Here is a 24,316-nt window from a genome sequence, read left to right as displayed (position 1 = left end):
GGCGGAAGAATCAGCAGTGATCAACGACATGAGGATGCAGAAGGCAATGGGAACCACTGCATTAAAGACACGTAACGTGTATCCGCAGGACATGTGGCCTGTAATTGAAGAAGTGTCATGATGATCTCTTCATTAGCAAAAGATTCCGGAATAGTCCCCCATTCGGATCTCCGGGAGGGGACTGCCAAGGGGGAGGTTACCATGAGAAAAAGATTGAATAATCAACGAAAGGATAACGTTCTACGAGTCGGGGCGGGTAATGTCAGATGCTTGAACGTGGTAGGGAAACTAGAAAATCTGAAAAGGGAAATGCAAATGCTCAATCTAGACATAGTAGGGGTCAGTGAATCAAGTGGAAGGAAGACAAGGATTTCTGGTCAGATGGGTATCGGGTAATATCAACAGCAGCAGAAAATGGTATAGCAGGTGTAGGATTCGTTATGAATAGGAAGGTAGGGCGGAGAGTGTGTTACTGTGAACAGTTCAGTCACCGGGTTGTTCTAATCAGAATCGACAGCAGACCAACACCGACAACGATAGTTCAGGTGTACATGCCGACGTCGCAAACTGAAGATGAACAGATAGAGAAAGTGTATGAGGATATTGATAGGGTAATGCAGTATGTAAAGGGGGACGAAAATCTAATAGTCATGGGCGACTGGAATGCAGTTGTAGGGGAAGGAGTAGAAGAAAAGGTTACAGGAGAATATGGGCTTGGCACAAGGAATGAAAGAGGAGAAAGACTAATTGAGTTCTGTAACAAGTTTCAGCTAGTAATAGCGAATACCCTGTTCAAGAATCACAAGAGGAGGAGGTATTCTTGGAAAAGGCTGGGAAATACGGGAAGATTTCAATTAGATTACATCATCGTCAGACAGAGATTCCGAAATCAGATACTGGATTGTAAGGCGTAACCAGGAGCAGATGAAGACTCAGATCACAATGTAGTAGTGATGAAGAGTAGGCTGAAGTTCAAGACATTAGTCAGGAAGAATCAATACGCAAACAAGTGGGATACGGAAGTACTAAGGAATGACGAGATACGTTTGAAGTTCTCTAACGCTATAGATACAGCAATAAAGAATAGCGCAGTAGGCAGTACAGTTGAAGAGGAATGGACATATCTAAAGAGGGCCATCACAGATATTGGGAAGGAAAACATAGGTACAAAGAAGGTAGCCGCGATGAAACCATGGGTAACATAAGAAATACTTCAGCTGATTGATGAAAGGAGGAAGTACAAACATGTTCGGGGAAAATCAGGAATACAGAAATACAAGTCGCTGAGGAATGAAATAAATAGGAAGTGCGGGGAAGCTAAGACGAAATGGCTGCAGGAAAAATGTGAAGAAATCGAAAAATATATGATTGTCGGAAGGACAGACTCAGCATACAGGAAAGTCAAAACAACCTTTGGTGACATTAATAGCAACGGTGGTAATATTAAGAGTGCAACGGGAATTCCACTGTTAAATGCAGAGGAGAGAGCAGATAGGTGGAAAGAATACATTGAAAGCCTCTATGGGGGTGAAGATCTGTCTGATGTGATAGAAGAAGAAACAGGAGTCTATTTAGAAGAGATAGGGGATCCAGTATTAGAATCGGAATTTAAAAGAGCTTTGGAGGACTTACGGTCAAATAAGGCAGAAGGGATAGATAACATTCCATCAGAATTTCTAAAATAATTGGGGGAAGTGGCCACAAAACGACTATTCACGTTGGTGTGTAGAATATATGAATCTGTCGATATACCATCTGACTTTCGGAAAAGCACCATCCACACAATTCCGAAAACGGCAAGAGCTGACAAGTGCGAGAATTATCGCACAATCAGCTTAACAGCTCATGCATCGAAGCTGCTTACAAGAATAATATACAGAAGAATGGAAAAGAAAATTGAGAATGCGCTAGGTGACGATCCGTTTGGCTTTAGGAAAAGTAAAGGGACGAGAGGGGCAATTCTGACGTTACGGCTAATAATGGAAGCAAGGCTAAAGACAAATCAAGACACTTTCATAGGATTTGTCGACCTGGAAAAAGCGTTCGACAATATAAAATGGTGCAAGCTGTTCGAGATTCTGAAGAAAGTAGGGGTAAGCTATAGGGAGAGAGGGGTTATATACAATATGTACAACAACCAAGAGGGAATAATAATAGTGGACGATCAAGAACGAAGTGCTCGTATTAAGAAGGGTGTAAGACAAGGCTGTAGCCTTCCGCCCCTACTCTTCAATCTGTACATCGAGGAAGCAATGATGGAAATAAAAGAAAGGTTCAGGAGTGGAATTAAAATACAAGGTGAAAGGATATCTATGATACGATTCGCTGATGACATTGATATCCTGAGTGAAAGTGAAGATGTATTAAATGATCTGCTGGACGGAATGAACAGTCTAATGAGTACACAGTATGGTTTGAGACTAAATCGGAGAAAGACGAAGGTAATGAGAAGTAGTAGAAATGAGAACAGCGAGAAACTTAACATCTGGATTGATGGTCACGAAGTCAATGAAGTTATCTAGGCAGTAAAATAACCAATGACGGACGGAGCAAGGAGGACATCAAAAGCAGACTCGCTATGGCAAAAAAGGCATTTCTGGCCAAGAGATGTCTACTAATATCAAATACCGGCCTTAATTTGAGGAAGAAATTTCTGAGGATGTACGTCTGGAGTACAGCATTGTATGGTAGTGAAACATGGACTGTCGGAAAACCGGAACAGAAGAGAATCGAAGCATTTTAGATATGGTGCTATAGACGAATGTTGAAAATTAGGTGGACTGATAAGGTAAGGAATGAGGAGGTTCTACGTAGAATCGGAGAGGAAAGGAATATGTGGAAAACACTGATAAGGAGAAGGGACAGGATGATAGGACATCTGCTAAGATATGAGGGAATGACTTCCGTGGTACTAGAGGGAGCTGTAGAGGGCAAAAACTGTAGAGGAAGACAGAGATTGGAATACGTCAAGCAAATAATTGAGGACGTATGTTTCTAGTGCTACTCTGAGATGAAGAGGTTAGCACAGGTAAGGAATTCGTGGCGGGCCGCATCTAACCAGTCAGTAGACTGATGACCAAAAAAAATGCAATTTCCTTACATGTTTTTCGTGGATCCTCTGTCAAAATGTTATTTGCAGTAACCTGAGAGGTGGACTCAATTGCAGTATATGGCCTCTCACTTCTTGAACTGTCCTCATTGCCTATTCGACCTTTATGAACCGATCAGATCACTGTGATACTGTGTAGAGATCCCACACACATCTCTCAAAGGGATGTAAATTTCCATCGGATTTTTTCACGTAGGGATTTGTCTTCGATGTAGAAACGCTGATGACTACCTGTAATCCGACCTCACTCATTTTCGGCTTCCGTTTTAAAAGTCAACTGCTCACTACACGGCCATGCGAGCCAGGAAAAAAAATGTACAATCGCCACGCCTACAGTCTCGTTCACAACTGACATGAATTCCAACGTGGTCATGGTATCATAACGGTGAAGCATGCGGAGTGTGCAGCACTTTCAGAATGACACTCGTACAAGTAAGAGATAGCAGCAGTGAAGGAATATATTGCAGACGTTACATGACGGCACTTCATTGATGGAACTGACTCACTAAAATCCTCTGGAAAAGAGACAGAAGTCGTGTATTTTGACGCTGGAAAATTCACTTTCATCAGAGAGAGTATAGGTCGGAGGGATAACTTCTGTGAGAGGAATTTATCATCCGTAAATTAGTTTTCCTGTGCCCAAAAAAGTTATGAGAAAGAATATAAAATAAAGTATACAAAATGCTCTTTACAGACCTGGTTATAACAAGAGGGACATTTCGGCGCCACCTCGTCAGTTCCGCTACAGCAAGAAGACAAATAATAGTTAGGTGAGTGGGTGTGGGGGAGCGCCGCCCGTGGTGCTTCATTATCAGCGTGATCCCTACTAGGCCCCCAGGACGGTTATCAAATAAACTGCGCGCGAGGAACGGCAGTCCAGCCAGCCGGGAAGTCCCCACGTTGGGGAGATGGCGGGGGGGGGGGGGGGGGGGGAGTTTAAGGGCCGCGCACGAGCCAGGCACGCTTCCCGCAACAAACCACGCGCCGGCTGAGCCCAGATGACAACCGCCCTGCCTCCGTACGTCGGAGGAGGGCTCCGTTGCCGGCAGTGAAGAATAGCCCAGCCTGGGTCGCCATTTACGAGCAGTTGCTCAGCTCTCACTTTAACGCAAGTTTCGGGCTGCATCGTCTCTTAAGAGAGTTCGTACGAGATTTGGATGTAGCTTCGAAGTTGTGCCAGTAACAGGTGTCAAGAGCAGGTTGCCATCTGGAGTGACAGAGAAAAAAAAAAGTCTCTGAGTTTTGAGTCCACTAAGATCCATCTCTGTGTTTCCAAGATGGGGATTTATAGTCTTAGAGCACAGAAGTTCTGCTTGTCTGCCCATTCCTGTCGTCGGTAATGTCCGCCATTTTTCTATTAAGCAAGACATTTCTCTGCGTGAGTAACGCTCTTTTACTTACGAGTACTTACAAAGTTATATTTCGTGTAACAGTATTAGAACCGGCACCCCCTCTCAAAGTCGCTAATATATGTCACGGCAGTGGTTTTCAATTCGGAGGTACGGGCGTTCAAAACCTTGTTGTGTGTGATAATTTCATTGCCAATATTCGACCGCCGCGAGGAGGAGATGGTGGCATACAGTTCCTGGTCAGCAGTCTTTGCACCATTGTCCTGGATTCCCAACTCCTAAATTCTAAGCAGCGTCATAACTATGAAGTGAGGGCATGTGACACTGCAGGTGGTGACCCGCGCATGGGTTGGAGAAGGTAAGTCCGACATGACTTGGTACTGTTCGCGAGGAGTGGCCCTTTCCTCATGATAATCATCTCCCAGCACAAGCATGTCGCTACACTACACACGCATCCACTGCACTCACCTATACTCAACAAATACAAGGACGACACAACTCTTAACATATCCGCTAGAGAAGGGACCATTGAATACGGAGGCACGATGTCGTTTCCGTGTCGGCGTAGAGTATATCAGCCATGAATGGCAGGTGACCTTTCATTTAATCTAAGGGCACTATTGAATGTGCATGGCTAGTGAAGTGTTGGCAGAAGTGCCAACACCTTGCAGTTAGAGGAGGCCGAAATGCACGCTAAGCTCACGCAGGCTGGCGTGAGGTCTGAAACAGGATACGTAATGAATGCTATAAAGAAAAGTACGTAGCTTCTGGAATACTTAACTTTAATCCACATTTGTAGAACATCGCTCTTGATGATACATTCATAGAATATCAATATCTATACTGGTAATGGCGCCTTGCTAGGTCGTAGCAAATGTAGCTGAAGGCTATGCTAACTATCGTCTCGGCAAATGAGAGCGTAATTCTTAGTGAACCATGGCTAGCAACGTCGGCTGTACAACTGGGCTGAGTGCTAGGATCTGTCTCTCAAGACCTGCCGTGTGGTGGCGCTCGGTCTGCAATTACTGACAGTGGCGACACGCGGGTCCGTCGTATACTAGCGGACCGCGGCCGATTTAAAAGCTACCACCTAGCAAGTGTGGTGTCTGGCGGTAACACCACAGCTAGATTACGTCAACCGACAGTTTCGTTGGTCAACAAACATAGACAACGATGCAAGTCTCCACCCATCACTTGTGTTGGTGTAAACAAATGCTTATGATCACAGGCTTTGTAGCACACGCCGAATAATGATTACGTTCACTATTCATAGCGAACGGGAGTAAATGTAACAATATTATACACACTGCAGTCGGGGACGATAACGTTTGTGTTGGACATCAACAATGAAATAGGTGCTGGTCGTAAGACAAATTGACAACATTCGAGTGAACCACTTTACAAACGCTATCAGATAAAGCGACGCTTTGCCACACGATGTCGATTTTGATTCGATATCGGAATACACCACTTAGAGAACGGTAGACGCACTGATAATGGTTTCAAAATCATACATCATCAGATGGCATAGTACGGTATACGTGTTCCAACTGTACAGGATGCCCGTAATCAGAAGTATAGAGTAAGCAGGCAGTATGCCACAGAGACACAGGTGTCAGACCACGGCCTGTCAGCATAGTTACTTCGGGAGATTTCCTCACATGCCGGATACGTCACGTTAGTTGTGCAGCGATGTTGGCTACAGTAGACACGTGATTAGTTCTCACACTCTTAGACGAATATCTAGACTTCCATCCATGAACTATCGGACTGTAAGGGCATCAGTGGCAAATCTTACAGCTTGCTACAAGCGTTAACGCTATCTGTTGCACACTACCATTGTTGTACCTGTTAAATCGCATGTGAATCCGTAATACAACACAAAATTTCATTAATTAACAACCCACCCAGTTACAGCTCCAAGCACCTCTCTCCCGTCAGTTTACCTTGCTTATAACAACTTTCCACGACTATACCAAGTACAACCAATGTATACCCGCTCAGTGGAAGTATGGCATTGCTTCTGTCCCTTCGGCATGGCTGAACCTCTGCCTTGCTCCAGAACAATAGCATTGCACATGCGTTTCTTCCCATCTGCGTCTCACTAGTAGGACACACGGTGACCATCCTGCTTGGGGATTGCTGTAGCTCTCCCTCGATCACTATCACATGCCGATACACACCTTTCACTACCAGTAACACAGTTTTTTTCGCGTCATCAGTCCTCCGACTGGTTTGATGCGGCCAACCACGAATTCCTCACCTGTACCAGCCTCTTCTTGTAGAGTTTTTTTTGGTCATCAGTCTACTGACTGGTTTGATGCGCCCCGCCACGAATTCCTTTCCTGTGCTAACCTCTTCATCTCAGAGTAGCACTTGCAACCTACGTCCTCAATTATTTGCTTGACGTATTCCAATCTCTGTCTTCCTCTACAGTTTTTGCCCTCTACAGCTCCCTCTAGTACCATGGAAGTCATTCCCTCATGTCTTATCATCCTGTCCCTTCTCCTCATCAGTGTTTTCCACATATTCCTTTCCTCTCCGATTCTACGTAGAACCTCCTCATTCCTTACCTTATCAGTCCACCTAACTTTGAACATTCGTCTATAGCACCACATCTCAAATGCTTCGATTCTCTTCTGTTTCGGTTTTCCCACAGTCCATGTTTCACTACCATACAATGCTGTACTCCAGACGTACATCCTCAGAAATTTCTTCCTCAAGTTAAGGCCGGTATTTTATATTAGTACACTTCTCTTGGCCAGAAATGCCTTTTTGCCATAGCGAGTCTGCTTTTGATGTCCTCCTTGCTCCGTCCGTCATTGGTTATTTTACTGCCTAGGTAGCAGAATTCCTTAACTTCATTGACTTCGCGACCATCAATCCTGATGTTAAGTTTCTTGCTGTTCTCATTTCTACTACTTCTCATTACCTTCGTCTTTCTCCGATTTACTCTCAAACCATACTGTGTACTCATTAGACTGTTCATTCCGTTCAGAAGATCATTTAATTCTTCTTCACTTTCACTCAGGATAGCAATGTCATCAGCGAATCGTATCATAGATATCCTTTCACCTTGTATTTTAATTCCACTCCTGAACCTTTGTTTTATTACCATCATTGCTTCCTCGATGTACAGATTGAAGAGTAGGGGCGAAAGGCTACAGCCTTGTCTTACACCCTTCTTAATACGAGCACTTCGTTCTTGATCGTCCACACTTCTTATTCCCTCTTAGTTGTTGTACATATTGTATATGACCCGTCTCTCCCTATAGCTTACCCCTCCTTGCACCATTTTATATTGTCGAACGCTTTTTCCAGGTCGACAAATCCTTTGAAAGTGTCTTGATTTTTCTTTAGCCTTGCTTCCATTATTAGCCGTAACGTCAGAATTGCCTCTCTCGTCCCTTTATTTTTCCTAAAGCCAAACTGATCGTCACCTAGCGCATTCTCAATTTTCTTTTATATTCTTCTGTATATTAATCTTGTAAGCAGCTTCGATGCATGAGCTGTTAAGCTGATTGTGCGATAATTCTCGCACTTGTCAGCTCTTGCCGTCTTCTGAATTGTGTGGATGGTGCTTTTCCGAAAGTCAGATGGTATATCGCCAGACTCATATATTCTACACACCAACGTGAATAGTCGTTTTGTGGCCACTTCCCCAAATGATTTTAGAAATTCTGATGCAATGTTATCTATCCCTTCTGCCTTATTTGACCGTAAGTCCTCCAAAGCTCTTTTAAATTCCGATTCTAATACTGGATCCCCTATCTCTTCTAAATCGACTCCTGTTTCTTCTTCTATCACATCAGACAAATCTTCACCGTCATAGAGGCTTTCAATGTATTCTTTCCACCCATCTGCTCTCTCCTCTGCATTTGCCAGTGGAATTCCCGTTGCACTCTTAATATTACCACCGTTGCTTTTAATGTCACCAAAGGTTGTTTTGGCTTTCCTGTATGCTGAATCTGTCCTTCCGACAATCATATCTTTTTCGATGTCTTCACATTTTTCCTGCAGCCATTTCGTCTTATCTTCCCTGCGCTTCATATTTATTTCATTTCTTAGTGACTTGTATTTCAGTTTTCCTGATTTTCCCCGAACATCTTTGTACTTCCTCCTTTCATCAATCAGTTGCAGTATTTCTTCTGTTACCCATGGTTTCTTTGCGGCTACCTTCTTTGTACCTGTTATCCTTCCCAACTTCTGTGATGGCCCTTTTTAGAGATCTCCTTTCCTCTTCAACTGTACTGCCTACTGCGCTATTCCTTATTGCTGTATCTATAGCGTTAGAGAACTTCAAACGTATCTCGTCATTCCTTAGTACTTCCGTATCCCACTTGTTTGCGTATTGATTCTTCCTGACTAATGTCTTGAACTTCAGCCTACTCTTCATCACTACTATATTGTGATCTGAGTCTATATCTGCTCCTGGGTACCCCTTACAATCCAGTATCTGATTTCGGAATCTCTGTCTGACGATGATGTAATCTAATTGAAATCTTCCCGTATCTCCCGGCCTTTTCCAAGTATACCTCCTCCTCTTGTGATTCTTGAACAGGGTATTCGCTATTACTAGCTGAAACTTGTTACAGAACTCAATTAGTCTTTCTCCTCTTTCATTCCTTGTCCCAAGCCCATATTCTCGTGTAACCTTTTCTTCTACTCCTTCCCCTACAACTGCATTCCATTCGCCCATGACTATTAGATTTTAGTCATCCTTTACATACTGCATTACCCTTTCAATATCCTCATACACTTTCTCCATCTTTTCATCCTCAGCTTGCGACGTCGGCATGTATACCTGAACTATCGTTGTCGGTGTTGTTCTGCTGTCGATTCTGATTAGAACAACCCGGTGACTGAACTGTTCACAGTAACACACCCTCTCCCCTACCTTCCTATTCATAACGAATCCTACACCTGTTATACCATTTTCTGCTGCTGTTGATATTACCCGATACTCATCTGACCAGAAATCCTTGTCTTCCTTCCACTTCACTTCACTGACCCCTACTGTATCTAGATTGAGCCTTCGCATTTCCCTTTTCAGATTTTCTAGTTTCCCTACCACGTTCAAGCTTCTGACATTGCACGCCCCGACTCGTAGAACGTTATCCTTTCGTTTATTATTCAATCTTTTTCTCATGGTAACCTCCCCCTTGACAGTCCCCTCCCGGAGATCCGAATGGGGGACTATTCCGGAATCTTTTGCCAATGGAGAGATCATCATGACACTTCTTCAATTACAGGCCACATGTCCTGTGGATACACGTTACGTGCTAGAGTAGCACTTGCAAATAGCGTCCTCAATTCTTGTCTGGATGTATTCCAATTCTGTCTTCCTCTACATCTCCCTCTAGTACCATGGCCGTTATTCCCTTATCTCTTAACATATTTCCTATCGTCCTGTCGCTTCTTCGTGTCAATGTTTCCCGTAGTATTCCCTTCTTTTCAAATTCAGCGCAGAACGTTGTCTTTCCTTACCTGACTTACCTGGACTGATAGTCCACTCACTTTTCAGCATTCGTCTGTAGCGTCACGTCTCGAATGCTTCGGTCCTGTTCTATTCCTGTTTTCCCACAGTCCTTGTCTTCCTACCATATAATAGTGTGCTCCAAACGTACGTCCCAGAAATTTCTCTTTCAAATTAAGGCTTATGTTTGATTGTAGCAAACTTTTCTCGGCCAGGAATGCCCTTTTTGCTAGCGTTAGTCTACTTTTCATGTCCTCCTTGCTCCGTCCGTCATTGATCATTTTACTCTCTAGGTAACAGAATTCCTTAAATTCATTTAACTTTCAGACCACCAATCTTGATGTTATGTTTCTCGCTTTTCTCATTTCTTGTGTTTCGCATGACTTTGGTCTTTCTTCGATTTACTTTCAGTCTATATTCTGTGCTCATTAGACTGTTTATTCCATTCAGCAGATCATGTAATTCTTCTTCGGTTTCACTGTTGACAGTAATGTCATCAGGGAATCTTATCATTGGTATAATTTCGTCTTACATTTTAATTCCAGACATCAACCTTTCTTTTATTTCTTTCATTTTTTCTATGGTATGTACACTACACACTAGGGGTAAGAGATTATATACCTCCTTTATACCCTTTTTAGTCGGAGCACTATGTTCTAGGTCTACCACTCTTATTATTCTCTTTTGTCTCCTTTACACGTTGTATATTACACGTCTCGACCTACAAGTTACGCCTATTTTCCTTAGAATTTTCAATACCTTCTACCACATTACGTTGTCGTATGCTTTTTTCAAGTCAACAAATCATAGGAACGTGTGTTGTCTCGTATGACACCATATTTTAAAGCTTTCTAATCGTTTATTTTCTGTCTTTCCTGTTTTCCACGTATCGGGCGTAGACATAAAGAGCTTAGCTTCTATGTAACTTCTTCTTGTCCCGAGGATTATATTTTGGTACATGTTTTTAAACATCAACAGTAGGTTTGAATCACTCCTTTACTTCGAAATTCATGGAACAGAAAACAAAAGTAGGCTGTGAGACATGTGTATACGTTCATTTGTAGTGAACCTAGATCAACCAATAAAAAAATAGAAAGTAAGTAAAAAAAATGCGTAACGACGAAATCGCATGTTTTCCATGGGGTGGGGGTGGGGCGTGGGGTGGGGGGGAATCATCTTTCACAGCTCTCCTTAGCAACATGATATGTGGTGTAACGTCCACTTGCAAATGTAGGTTTGAAGCCGTCCTGTTTTACCATCAATGCGGTCATCGTTCCAGCACTCCTTCATATTACCCCATTCTTCGATGGCGATTCTGCATAAGGCCTGCAGAGTTTTAGAAGTCCAACAGCTAGTTTTGACCGATCCCAAGCATGTTAGATAGGGCTCATGTTCGGAGAACAGATAAGCCACTCCGTTCTGGTGATCCAGAAAAGTTTAAGAAAGATATTCACAAGAAAATCAAGGTGGGCAATCGAATTATCATTCACCAAGATGACACTGTCACCAAAATGTTAGCGATATGGTTCCTCTATTAGTTGCAGTGTACAGTCGCTGTATTATAAAGCAGTAAGATTGCCCTCAAAAACCAAGAGAGGTGTACGCTGGCTCCATGTAATGCTACTCCATAACATCATTCCATCATCACCCTGTTGAACGTGTGAGAGGTCGTGTTGGGCCCGTTTGATACTATCGGGCAGTGTACAAACAAAACACGGGGCTATAGTGTTCCGGTGGTGCTCGCCATGATGTTTGGGAATGGATATTTGTATCAAGAAATTGTATCCTAACAGTTTAACGCCGTACATGACGTTCTATAGCCACTTCGAACACCGAATTCCGCTGTGAAGCATTCACTACTCGTTTCCTTTCACTCAAAATTCGTAGATATCTGTCATATTGTGATCCGTCGAACGTGAAAGGCCTTTTAATTGTTAATCCCCAACACTACATGTCAACTGGAACCGATTCCATCTCCGCAACACATCACTTTCACTCTGGTGGGCACGTAGAGGAGCTTCCCTGGTTGAATTGCCTCATGCGCATAACATGATGATGTGGAGCCGTTCACTGGTCGCGTTGTTCTTCACAACAAGATGGATGTTCACTCTACTGCTCCACAGTCGCCACAAATTCGTCCCTACAGGTCCACATCTGCATCATACTCTGCATGCCACTTAATGATGTGTGGTGGAGGGAAATTTTCCTACGAATAAATGATTCCCCCTCCATCTGTTCGCGAATGTTGAGAGGGGAGAATGATAGTTGGTAAGCTTCCTTATTTAATTTCTCGAATTTCTCGTTATGGTTATTACGAGTTATTTGTTTGAGGATGTAAGATTTTTTTCGACTTTTGTCGGAAAGTGCTCCTCTTAAATTTCGATAGTAGACTTCTCCATGACGCACAACGCGTCTCTTGTGAAATTTCTTAACTTTTAACCTAATTGCTGCAATGCATTAAAGTGCGCAGTTATATCTGTAGGCAAATCTCATGGTAATAGAGTATACAGGGTGTTACAAAAAGGTACGGCCAAACTTTCAGGAAACATTCCTCACACACAAAGAAAGAAAATATGTTATATGGACATGTGTCCGGAAACGCTTACTTTCCATGTTAGAGCTCATTTTATTACTTCTCCTCAAATCACATTAATCATGGAATGGAAACGCACAGCAACAGAACCGACCAGCGTGACTTCAAACACTTTGTTACAGTAAATGTTCAAAACGTCCTCCGTTAGCGAGGATACATTCATCCACCCTCCGTTGCATGGAATCCCTGATGCGCTGATGCAGCCCTGCAGAATGGCGTATTGTATCACTGCCGTCCATAATACGAGCACAAAGAGTCTCTACATTTGGTACCGGGGTTGCGTCCACAAGAGCTTTCAAATGCCCCCATAAATGAAAGTCAAGAGGGTTGAGATCAGGAGAGCGTGGAGGCCATGGAATTGGTCCGCCTCTACCAATCCATCGGTCACCGAATCTCTTGTTGAGAAGCGTACGAACACTTTGACTGAAATGTGCAGGAGCTCCATCGTGCATGAACCACATGTTGTGTCGTACTTGTAAAGGCACATGTTCTAGCAGCACAGGTAGAGAATCCCGTGTGAAATCACGATAACGTGCTCCATTGAGCGTAGGTGGAAGAACATGGGGCCCAATCAAGACATCACCAACAATGCCTGCCCAAACGTTTACAGTAAATCTGTGTTGATGACGTGATTGCACAATTGCGTGCGGATTCTCGTCAGCCCACACATGTTGATTGTGAAAATTTACAATTTGATCACATTACAATGAAGCCTCATCCGTAAAGTGAACATTTGCACTGAAATGAGGATTGACACATTGTGGATGAACCATTCGTAGAAGTGTACCCATGGAGGCCAATCAGCTGCTGATAGTGCCTGCACACGCTGTACATGGTACGGAAACTACTGGTTCTCCCGTAGCACTCTCCACACAGTGACGTGGTCAACGTTACCTTATACAGCAGCAACTTCTCTGACGCTGACATTAGGGTTATCGTCAACTGCACGAAGAATTGCCTCGTCCATTGCAGGTGTCCTCGTCGTTCTATGTCTTCTCCAGTCGCGAGACATGGGCTGGAATGTTCCGTGCTCCCTAAGACGCCGATCAATTGCTTCGAACGTCTTCCTGTCGGGACACCTTCGTTCTGGAAATCTGTCTCGATACAAACGTACCGCGCCACGGCTATTGCCCCGTGCTAATCCATACATCAAATTGTCATCTGCCTACTCCGCATTTCTAAACATTGCACTGACTGCAAAACCACGTTCGTGATGAACACTAACCTGTTGATGCTACGTACTGATGTGCTTGATGCTAGTACTGTAGAGCAATGAGTCGCATGTCAACACAAGCACCGAAGTCAACATTACCTTTCTTCAATTGGGCCAACTGGCGGTGAATCGAGGAAGTAAAGTACATACTGACGAAACTAAAATTAGCTCTAACATGGAAATTAAGCGTTTCCGGACACATGTCCACGTAACATCTTTTCTTTATTTGTGTGTGAGGAATTTTTCCTGAAAGTTTGGCCGTACCTTTTTGTAACACCCTGTATGTCCACAAACATCATCTGGGGCGACCTTCCGGTGGGAACAGGAACTGTCACAATAGCAACACCCCTGAACGACATATTGGAGTAATGCAACACCTTTGTTGATGTATTTACACAGAGACATACTGCGATCCTTTCTACTATACCTCGTGGCCTGAACTGCAAGCAGGCAACGGATACGTCGATCGCCCACTGACATAATTTTGATTCAGGGAGCTGCAATAATGCTAATGTAGCATCCTGAAGTCTAACGTACTGCCCTAAAAGGTAGACTGGAAAGCTACATCGTGCAGCACAATGCGGCATCCAACAACCACGTACCTTACGGCAGCCTACTACCTCTCATAAAGCGTCTCTCCGGAGAGGTTGTAAGTGGTGACAGGTCATACGGCAGCATCACTCCTTCGGCTTCGTGCTTTCGACCGGCGCAATCTCTAAACAAATCATTTGGCATGTGTAACCAAGTTACTCCATGGCTGTCGAACAGCGTCAACAATAGGTAAACATGTTGCTCCACGAGCCGTCAGTTATTCTTGATGCTTCCACATTTCAAACGGCATCTGCTGGGGCGATGTCTTTCATATTTTCCTTCTCATCTTCCGCTTGATTCTCACACACAGACACAGACACAGACACACATCCACACACGCACACGCACACACGCGCACACTCTCACACACACATACACACACTCAAAATAAACACAAACATGAACACACACACACACACACACACACACACACACACACACACACACACACACACTCATACGCGCGCAAGCTGAGTTTTGTTTCAACGCTGGCATTGTACTGATGTCAGCTAAGTTTCCTTCACATTTATACAAAATATTTTCACTTGGGTTACAACTGCAATGTCACTGAAGATGTTTATTCTGTTTTGCACCCCACTTCCCTGGTTCAATACAACTTTCAGTGTTATATATATCATTTCTCTATTGTCTTTGATGGCAATGCAATCTGATGATGGTCTTGTGAATCTAAATCGGTTAACTACGTGTATAAATACATTCCTAGATAAAAAATAAGACGCACAATGAAAGAACTATCCAAATGGGAGGGGAATCGTCGGATATGATGAATATTCACATTCAAGAGAAAGAGCTTCACAAATTTAGCAAATCATATCGCATTGGTCCACATTTGGACTTAATGCAAACAGTTGTTCTTCTTGGCATTGACTGATAGAGTTGTCGTATGCCCTCCTGAGATATTTCGAGCTAGGAACTTCCAATTCGCACGTTAGATGTTCAAAATGCCGATCTGATTGGAGGGCCCTGCCCATAATGGCCCAAACCTTCTCACATGGGGAGAGATCAAGTGACCTTGACGGCAAAGGTAGGGTTTGGCAAGCACGAAGACAAGCAGTAGAATCTCTCGCCGTTTGTGGGCTGGCTTTATCTTGTTGAAAAGTAAGCCCAGGACGGCTATCCATGACGGGCAAAGAAACAGTGTGAGAATGTGGAGGACGTACCACTGCTATGAAATGAAATGACACCCCAGACCGTCACCATTGGTTGTGGGTCGTATGGCTGGCAACAGTCATGCTGATATCCCGGGCGTCTCCAGACACATCTTCGGTCAGCAATCTATTGTGAAATCTACTATGTTTAGTTGTTTTTATCATTGGTTATCGTGCCGTTCGCATATTCGAAAAACGTTGTGATGTTACATTTAACAGACACTTATTTGGTAATATGTGTAATTCACACTTTTTAACAGTTTTTTGATGTCGAGTTCAAAAAGAAACAGCTCTCCTATAGTGTGGTTGAAACCTCCATGCTTCTCCAGCGGGTCATTAAAAGAAGAGTTTGCTCTATCTTCGTGGTATGGAATGAATAATAGAGTAAGAAAATGCTTTCAGTAGGTTCGTATTGCTGCGATCGGTAACGGACCAGTTACCAGGCACTTGTGTAGGTCATGGATATCGTTAAATATACTCGTAAGCAAATTTCGGGTGGAGGGCGATTGCTTCATTCTTTTAGAAAAAATGTCAAAATTCCGCAACAAGTTCTTTATTTCCTTACGATCAAAATTAAAGAATTAGCCATCAGGCCGTATTTATTTAAACGTAATTTAAATTTCCTCAGCTCGCAGTTTATACAAACCAGTATACACGCAAGATAACCAGAAATGACCTTAAGTCCGACCAAAATTATTACGTGATCTACAGTCGATGCTTTGCTATAATATATGAGTTTCACATTCGGTCTTTTTCTTCAGTGGATATCTAATAAAGAAACAATCGCCAACTATTCCATAGGTGAATATGAAACATGCCATGCGGAAATCTACAAAGGCCAAAAGTTCACACTCGTTTATCTTCGCAACTAAGCACTTCACAAAACTCAAATTTCCACAATCTGTCCGTAAATGCAACTGCTTTCATGGCAATACCACCCGGACGCGAAATACCAGTAACTTCTTCATTTTACTAATAATGTAGGTGGACACGTCCAGCATGACTTGCACGTCCTATAGCTAGCCCACGAGTGACTCCCGTTCCTTCCAGGGCCTATAACTACTTGATAGAGCGCGGGAAATGCTTTGATTGGTTGTTCGAAATGACCAGCCAACCAAAACAATCCTTCGAGCTCTATCTCGGACCAAAACTGTCCTACGCCAATCAACATTCATAGACGTATTTACGTCACTTCATCATGCAAATCTCAATAAAATCTTTAACAAAACCAAACGAAAAGAAAACTAATCTTAAATGACTTTAGAATATAATTACTCTGCAAATGGCTATTCTTGCTGCCTTCTTACAAAAGCAAGTACCCTTGAATATACGTCTTCAGCAAGGTAGGGAAATTGCAGCTTTCATTGCAACTGCTTGCTTCACTCTTTACCATGACAGAGTTACGTAATGTTTAACGCCAAATAATATTGTATATTAACGTATGTCCTACATATACACTCACACTCACTCTCTTTATTCACATAACGAAACAAATAGTTATTATATAAACATTAATCCTTTCTGAATTCTATGTTACAAAAATGGAGAATGTGAACTTTTTTAATAATAAAAGATCTAAATAATTTGTTCTGCCATTTAGTGAACTACATTAATAATTAAAAATGATACTAAAAGACGAAATGCTATGAATCCTAACTGACTCTGATCGTATAAGTGTCGGTTTCTGGTGTTTTAGGTAAGTGTCTCTAAATCTGGAAGTATCTCAGTAAGGTAGCTGAGATTTTAACACAACCTTCCTTTTAATAACAAAGGGCTATATATTGACTTTTAACAAAATTGAATAATATTTAATAGTGTTTATTTAGGTTCTTAGGGGCTTGGATGTTCTGTCGCTCGAACTAACACAGGTGGCGCTTTCCATGGCTAGCCTAGCGACAGGAGAGAGTGAGTCATGCAAAGATAGCAGCAGCTGTATATTGCCACCGCCAACAGCTCCAAAGCAACGAGCCTGTACTTCAGAGTAGCATACTGCAATAAAATTCTATTGCGTATTGACTCGCGACGTTGCAGGCTATCCTAAAGACATCAGCCACGATTGAATAATTTACGATAATATAGTTTTGGCTGACTAAATGAATCACTTACGACCAATCTGAAATTTATTCGACATCTGCATCAGCTGAATATTTCGCACGTCACCGAAGAATACTAGGCAGAGGGTACACTATAGAAGTATTAACATCTTTCCTATTCTATCCGACCACTAAGCGAGAAGGGAAAGAACTTTATATTTGCCTCAGTATGTGCCATTATCCCACCTTTTCTCCCTATGCAAGATTCACGTTGGAGCAGCACAAAGGTTACACAGTCTTTCGATTACATGTTCTCTACATTTGCAGCTCAGGGTTTCGAGACAAATACTTCGTATTCCTCGCATTGATTGAATTTAAGGTTCATGGGCGTTTGTGTTACAGTTTCGTGTGGACTGTATCGAGTTGTTACGTCTCTGACAGCACTGCTCATTCGATGTTCTCATGACAGGGACTCCTAACACTGTAAGGATTAAACTCGGTCCCAGCAGTATCATGTGTCATTTCACGTGGGCCCTCCATTCCATATAGCTTCTTATTATTGATTCTAAATACTTATACGTTCTGACGTGACCAAGATGTTCACTATTAATCTTGGAATCAGATATTTTACCTTTCTCTTTCTTTATTGTGGAGATTATCTCACATTACTTGCAGTTAAACCGATGTACAGTACATTAAGCAGGCCGATACTCTTCCTGTGCACGACAGTGTCGTCGCCTAATACTCCTCAAGTGCTGATTCTACAGGGTGGTCCACTGATCGTGACCGGGCCAAATATCTCACGAAATAAGCATCAAGCGAAAAAACTACAAAGAACGAAACTCGTATAGCTTGAAGGGGGAAACCAGATGGCGCTATGGTTGGCCCTCTAGATGGCGCCGCCATACGTCAGATATCAACTGCTTTTTCTTAAATAGGAACCCCCAATTTTTATTACATATTCGTGTAGTACGTAAAGAAATATGAATGTTTTAGTTGGACCACTTTTTTCCCTTTGTGATAGATGGCGCTGTAACAGCCACAAACATAAGGCTCACAATTTTAGACGAACAGTGGGTAACAGGTAGGTTTTTTTATATTAAATTACAGAACGTAGTTACGTTGGATCATTATATTTCGGTTGTTCCAATGTGATACGTGTACGTTTGTGAACTTATCATTTCTGAGAACGCATGCTCTTACAGCGTGCTTATCTGTAAATACCACATTAATGCAATAAATGCTCAAAATGATCTCCGTCAACCTCAATGCATTTGGCAATACGTGTAAAGACATTCCTCTCAACAGCGAGTAGTTCGCCTTCCGTAATGTTTGCACATGCATTGACAATGCGCTGACGCATGTTGTGAGGCGTTGTCGGTGGATCACGATAGCAAATATCCTTCAACTTTCCCCACAGAAAGAAATCCATGGACCTCAGATCCGGTGAACGTGCGGGCCATGGTATGGTGCTTCGGCGACCAATCCACCTGTCATGAGATATGCTATTCAATACCGCTTCAACCGCACGCGAGCTATGTGCCGGACATCCATCATGTTGGAAGAACATCGCCATTCTGTCATACAGTGAAACATCTTGTAGTAACATCGGTAGAACATTACATAGGAAATCAGCATACATTGCACCATTTAGATTGCCATCGATAAAATGGGGGCCAATTATTCTTCCTCCCATAATGCCGCACCATACATTAACCCGCCAAGGTCACTGATCTTCCACTTGTCGCAGCCATCGTGGATTTTCCGTTGCCCAGTAGTGCATACTATGCCGGTTTACATTACCGCTGTTGGTGAATGACGCTTCATCGATAAATAGAACGCGTGAAAAAATCTGTCATTGTCCCGTAATTTCTCTTGTGCCCAGTGGCAGAACTGTGCACGACGTTCAATGTCATCGCCATGCAATTCCTGGTGCATAGAAATATGGAACGGGTGCAATCAATGTTGAAGTTGCATTCTCCACTCCGACGTTTTAGAGATTCCCGGTTCCCGCGCAATTTGTCTGCTATTGATGTCCGGATTAGCCGCGACAGCAGCTAAAACACCTTCTTGGGCATCTTCATTTGTTCCAGGTCGTGGTTGAGGTTTGACATGTAACTGAACACTTCCTGTTTCCTTAAATAACTTAACTATTCTGCGAACGGTCCGGACACTTGGAAGATGTCGTCCAAGCAGCATACATAGCAGACGCCTGTTGGGCATATTGTCCACAATAGCCATAATCAACAGCATATCGACCTTGTCCGCAATTGGTAAACGGTCCATTTTAACACGGGTAATGTATCATGCAGGGACTCACACCGAGTGAGTACGTGGCTGGCGACCACGGGGTCCCGAGCTGAGTCCTGGCATTGCTTCCACTTACTTATGCCAGGCTCCTCACTTTTATCTTTCCTATTTGGCCACACTCGGCCAACTCTAGTTCTTTTCCGACCCTGACGCTATTAGGTTTCGAGGGCTAGGGGTCTTCCATTTCCAGCCTATACTTCTACTGAGCCGAATATCTCCCGGGATAAGGAGATTACCTTCTATCAATTGCCAACGGCCTTCTAGGAGGGCGGATGAGCGGCTAGCAGGAAGGGCACTCTCTTGCCCTTGGTGTGGGAAACTGCTCCTAAAGGCGGAGGAGCCACAAGGTGGCCAACGGCATAGAATGGAGTAGGCAACGGAAAACCACTCCATTAAAGACCCGGGCGGGTATCCCAAGTATCAACAGCTTATGATGGAAAGCTTTTTGGTTAAATTCTCCGGAGGTAAAATAGTCCCCCATTCGGATTTCCGGGCGGGGACAATTAACGAGATACCAAAATACAAAAGCATTAATGTAAGAAGGATAGCAACATGGAACGTCAACTCACTTATTAAATGTGATAAACTGGAAGACTAGAAAATGGAAACGAAACGAATGGATGTTGATGTACTGGGAGTCTCAGAAATGAGATGGCCAAACGCTGGTGACTTTTGGTCAGGGGATTACAGAATCATACACACTGGAACAGCACAAGACAATCCCGGGATTGCAGGAGTGGGAATTATCCTCAATAAAGAGATGGGGTTAAGAGTAAAAGGATTTGTTCAACATAGTGAGAGGATAATTTATATCCGATTGGAAACTAAACCAAGAGACACAATCATAATCCAAGTATACATGCCAACTACGAGGCACGAGGATGATGAAATCGACATGATGTATGACCACCTTGAAGAAGTAATTGGCAGAATTAAAGGAGCTGAAAACCTTGTCATCATGGGAGATATGAATGCCGTTGTTGGGGAAGGTAAAGAAGAGGATGTGGCAGGGAATTTTGGATTAGGTTTAAGAAATGAAAGAAGGGAGAAACTTGTAGAATTCTGCCAAAGAAATAAACTTTGCGTTACAAATACCTTCTTTAATCATCATCCAAGAAGAAGATATACTTGGAAAATGCCTGGAGACATTAACAGATATCAAATTGACTTCATATTAGTGAAGCAAAGATTTAAAAACCAAGTTAAGGACAGCAGATCATATCCAGGCTGTGATGTGGAAAGTGACCACATACTCGTTATGATGACGACTGAACTAAAATTCAAGAACATTAAAAAAAGAAGTACATGTAAATGGGATTTGACAAACCTGAAAAACGAAAATACACTGAAGCAGTATCAACTAGAAACAGACAAGAAAAACAAATACGCAGGGCTGCAATGACATCCAAAGCAGCTGGGAAAAAATAAAAACTGGTATATTAGAAGAGCAGAAGAAGTAAGAGGAAAAGAAAGTATAGAGAAAAGGAAGGAATGGAACACTAATGACCTACTAAGTATGATGGAAGAAAGAAGGAAATTAAAAAATTCTGTGAAGAAGGAAGACCAAGAGAAATACAAGAGTCTGAAAAACAGAATCAACAGAGAGGCAAAACAAGGAAGAGAAAAATACCTTGATGATCTCTGTATATCAGTTGAGGACAACATGAGCAAGGGAAATATCGACAAGGCCTATAAATGTGTGAGACATTGCTTTGGAGACAGAAGAAACAAGTGTAGGGCTGTGATGGATGAAAATGGCAATATGTTGGATGACGATGATGAAGTTGCAAGAAGATGGAAACAATATATAGGAAACTGTACAGCGGACCAGACCTGTCTGAAAACATCATGGAAGAAGAAACAGGAGTAGATGCACACAACATAGGTGAACCTATATTACAGGAAGAGTTTGAACTAGCTCCGAAAAAATTGAAAAACAACAAATCGCCTGGTATAGACAATATCCCAGCCGAACTTCTGAAATCTGGAGGAGCAAAACTGAATCAGGACTTGTATATTCTTGTTTTCAACATGTACGAGCAGGGTAAAATTCCTACAGACTTTGAGAAAAACATTATGATCCGCATTCCAAAGAAGGTAAATGCTACAAGATGTGAAAATTATAGGATGCTCAGCCTAGTTACTCACGCCTCTAAAATATTAACCTCAATTATCCTAAAACACATAGAACAAAAAGTCGAAGCTACACTCTCCGAAGACCAGTTTCGATTCCGGAAAGATAGAGGAACGAGAGAAGCAATATTTGCTCCAAAATTAATAATAGAGAAACGACTAGATAAGAACCTGAAAACATACATAGCTTTCGTAGATGTAGAGAAAGACTTTGATAATGTTAAATGGGATAAGATGTTTGAGGTACTCAAGAAAGTATGAATAGACCATAAAGATAGAAAAATGATATGGAACCTGTACAAAAACGAGACAGCAGTTATCTGTGGACGGACAAAACAAGAAGAGGTGCAGATACGGAAAGGTGTCCGACAAGGTTGCGCACTATCCCCTGATATCTTTAACGTATACATTGAAGAGGCGCTGAAAAAAGTAAGGGAAAATTCACAGAGACGTGTAGTAATTCATGGCCAACGTATAGATATGATAAGATATGCCGATGATATAGCTGTCCTGGCTGAAAGTGACGTAGATCTTGTAGTCCTACTGAATAGAATGGATAAAGTTATGGGTGAAGAATATAATGTGAGAATTAATAACGCAAAAACAAAAGTAATTGCATGTGACAAAGAAGATCAACTGAAAGTCCAAGTTCATGTAGCAATGAACTGCTTGAACAAGCTGAGAAATTTACTTATCTGGGCAGTAATATTACCAGGGATAGAAGGAGCAAGGCAGAAGTGAGAAGTAGAATAGATCAAGCAAAGGCTGCTTTTAACAAGAAGAAAAACATATTAACATCTAAGAGCATCAGCCTTGAAATCAGGAAAAGATTTTTGAAATCATATGTGTGGAGTGTGGCATGCTATGGATGTGAAACATGGACCCTCGGGACAGAGGAAGACCAGAAGCTAAATTCTTTTGAAATGTGGTGCTATAGACGCATGCTCAAAATAAAACGGATTGACATGGTCACAAACGAAGTGGTTCTGGAAACATCAGGTGACAAGAGAAGCTTCTGGAGTTTCATTGTTTAAAAGAAGAGTGCAATTTACAGGCCATCTATTAAGACATGAAGGACTCCTGAACACAATCATAGAGGGATATGTCCAGGGAAAAAGACCAAGAGGAAGACCATGACTGAGGTACATGGATGAAATCGTGAAAGATGTGGGATGTAACACCTATAAAGAAATGAAGGGAAAAGCTGAAAGACGCACAGAATGGAGACAAGCTACCATTGTAGCTGTTGCAAAACAATCCTTGGATTGACCACTACAGAAGAAGAAGAATGTATCATGAAGCAAATACCGTCGGCACTGCCGGAATGTTACGTGGTACCACGTATTTATAAGGTGCAATGTATGCTGATTTCCTACGTAATGTTCTACCGATGTTACTACAAGATGCTTCACTGCGTGGCCGAGCGGTTCTAGGTGCTACACTCTGGAACCACGCGACCGCTACCATCGCAGGTTCGAATCATGCCAACTGTTCGTCTAAAATTGTGAGCCATACGTATGTGACTATTACAGCGTCATCTATCATAAAGGGAAAAAAAATGGTCGAATTAAAACATTCTTATTAATTTACGTACTACACGAATATGTAACGAAAGATGGGGGTTCCCACTTAAAAAAAAAAAACGCAGTTGACATCCGTTTGACCTGTGGCACCGCCATGTAGCGGTCCAACCTTAGCGCCATCTGGTTTCCCCGTTCAAGCTAGACAAGTTTCGTTCTTTGTAGTTTTTTCGTTTTACGCTTATTTCGTGAGATATTTGGCCCAGTCGCTATCAATGGACACCCTATAGTATCAGATAAATAGTTATCTGAAAAACATTGAGGCCATAATAACCTTCCTTGGTGAAATGGCGAAGTAACGGTCGTTTCTGTGGAACGTTCAACGACCTGTATAGCAGAATGGACCTTACAAGTCAAATTTCCAACGCGTCATCGGCAATTTAGCCCAATGGTCAGGTGCAAGTCTCTCATTTCGACGCCACATTATCGACTTGCCTGTACATAAACTACACCATTTACTTGAACGACGGATCGCCCCTCGTGACTCCTCACATTGTTGAGATATGAAGGATAGGTTAAAACGCAGATTCGATCTGTCATAAGACGGGGACTCCAACCCACGGTCTGTCGGTATTACATCGAAGGATTGTATCTTTGTCAGTGTTCAACAAAGTACACTTAAGAGCCTAAGAAACTGGTATACCAGTCGAACGTCGTGCAGGGACCCCGCGAGCACGCAGTCCTGCATCACGACGTGGCATGCACTGGACTAACGTCTGAAGTAGTGCTGCAGGGAATTGATACCATGAATCCTGCAGGG

Source organism: Schistocerca cancellata, chromosome 8 (genome assembly GCF_023864275.1).
Source record: "Schistocerca cancellata isolate TAMUIC-IGC-003103 chromosome 8, iqSchCanc2.1, whole genome shotgun sequence".
Classification (NCBI taxonomy): domain Eukaryota; kingdom Metazoa; phylum Arthropoda; class Insecta; order Orthoptera; family Acrididae; genus Schistocerca; species Schistocerca cancellata.
Note: the sequence above shows the minus strand (reverse complement) of the source record.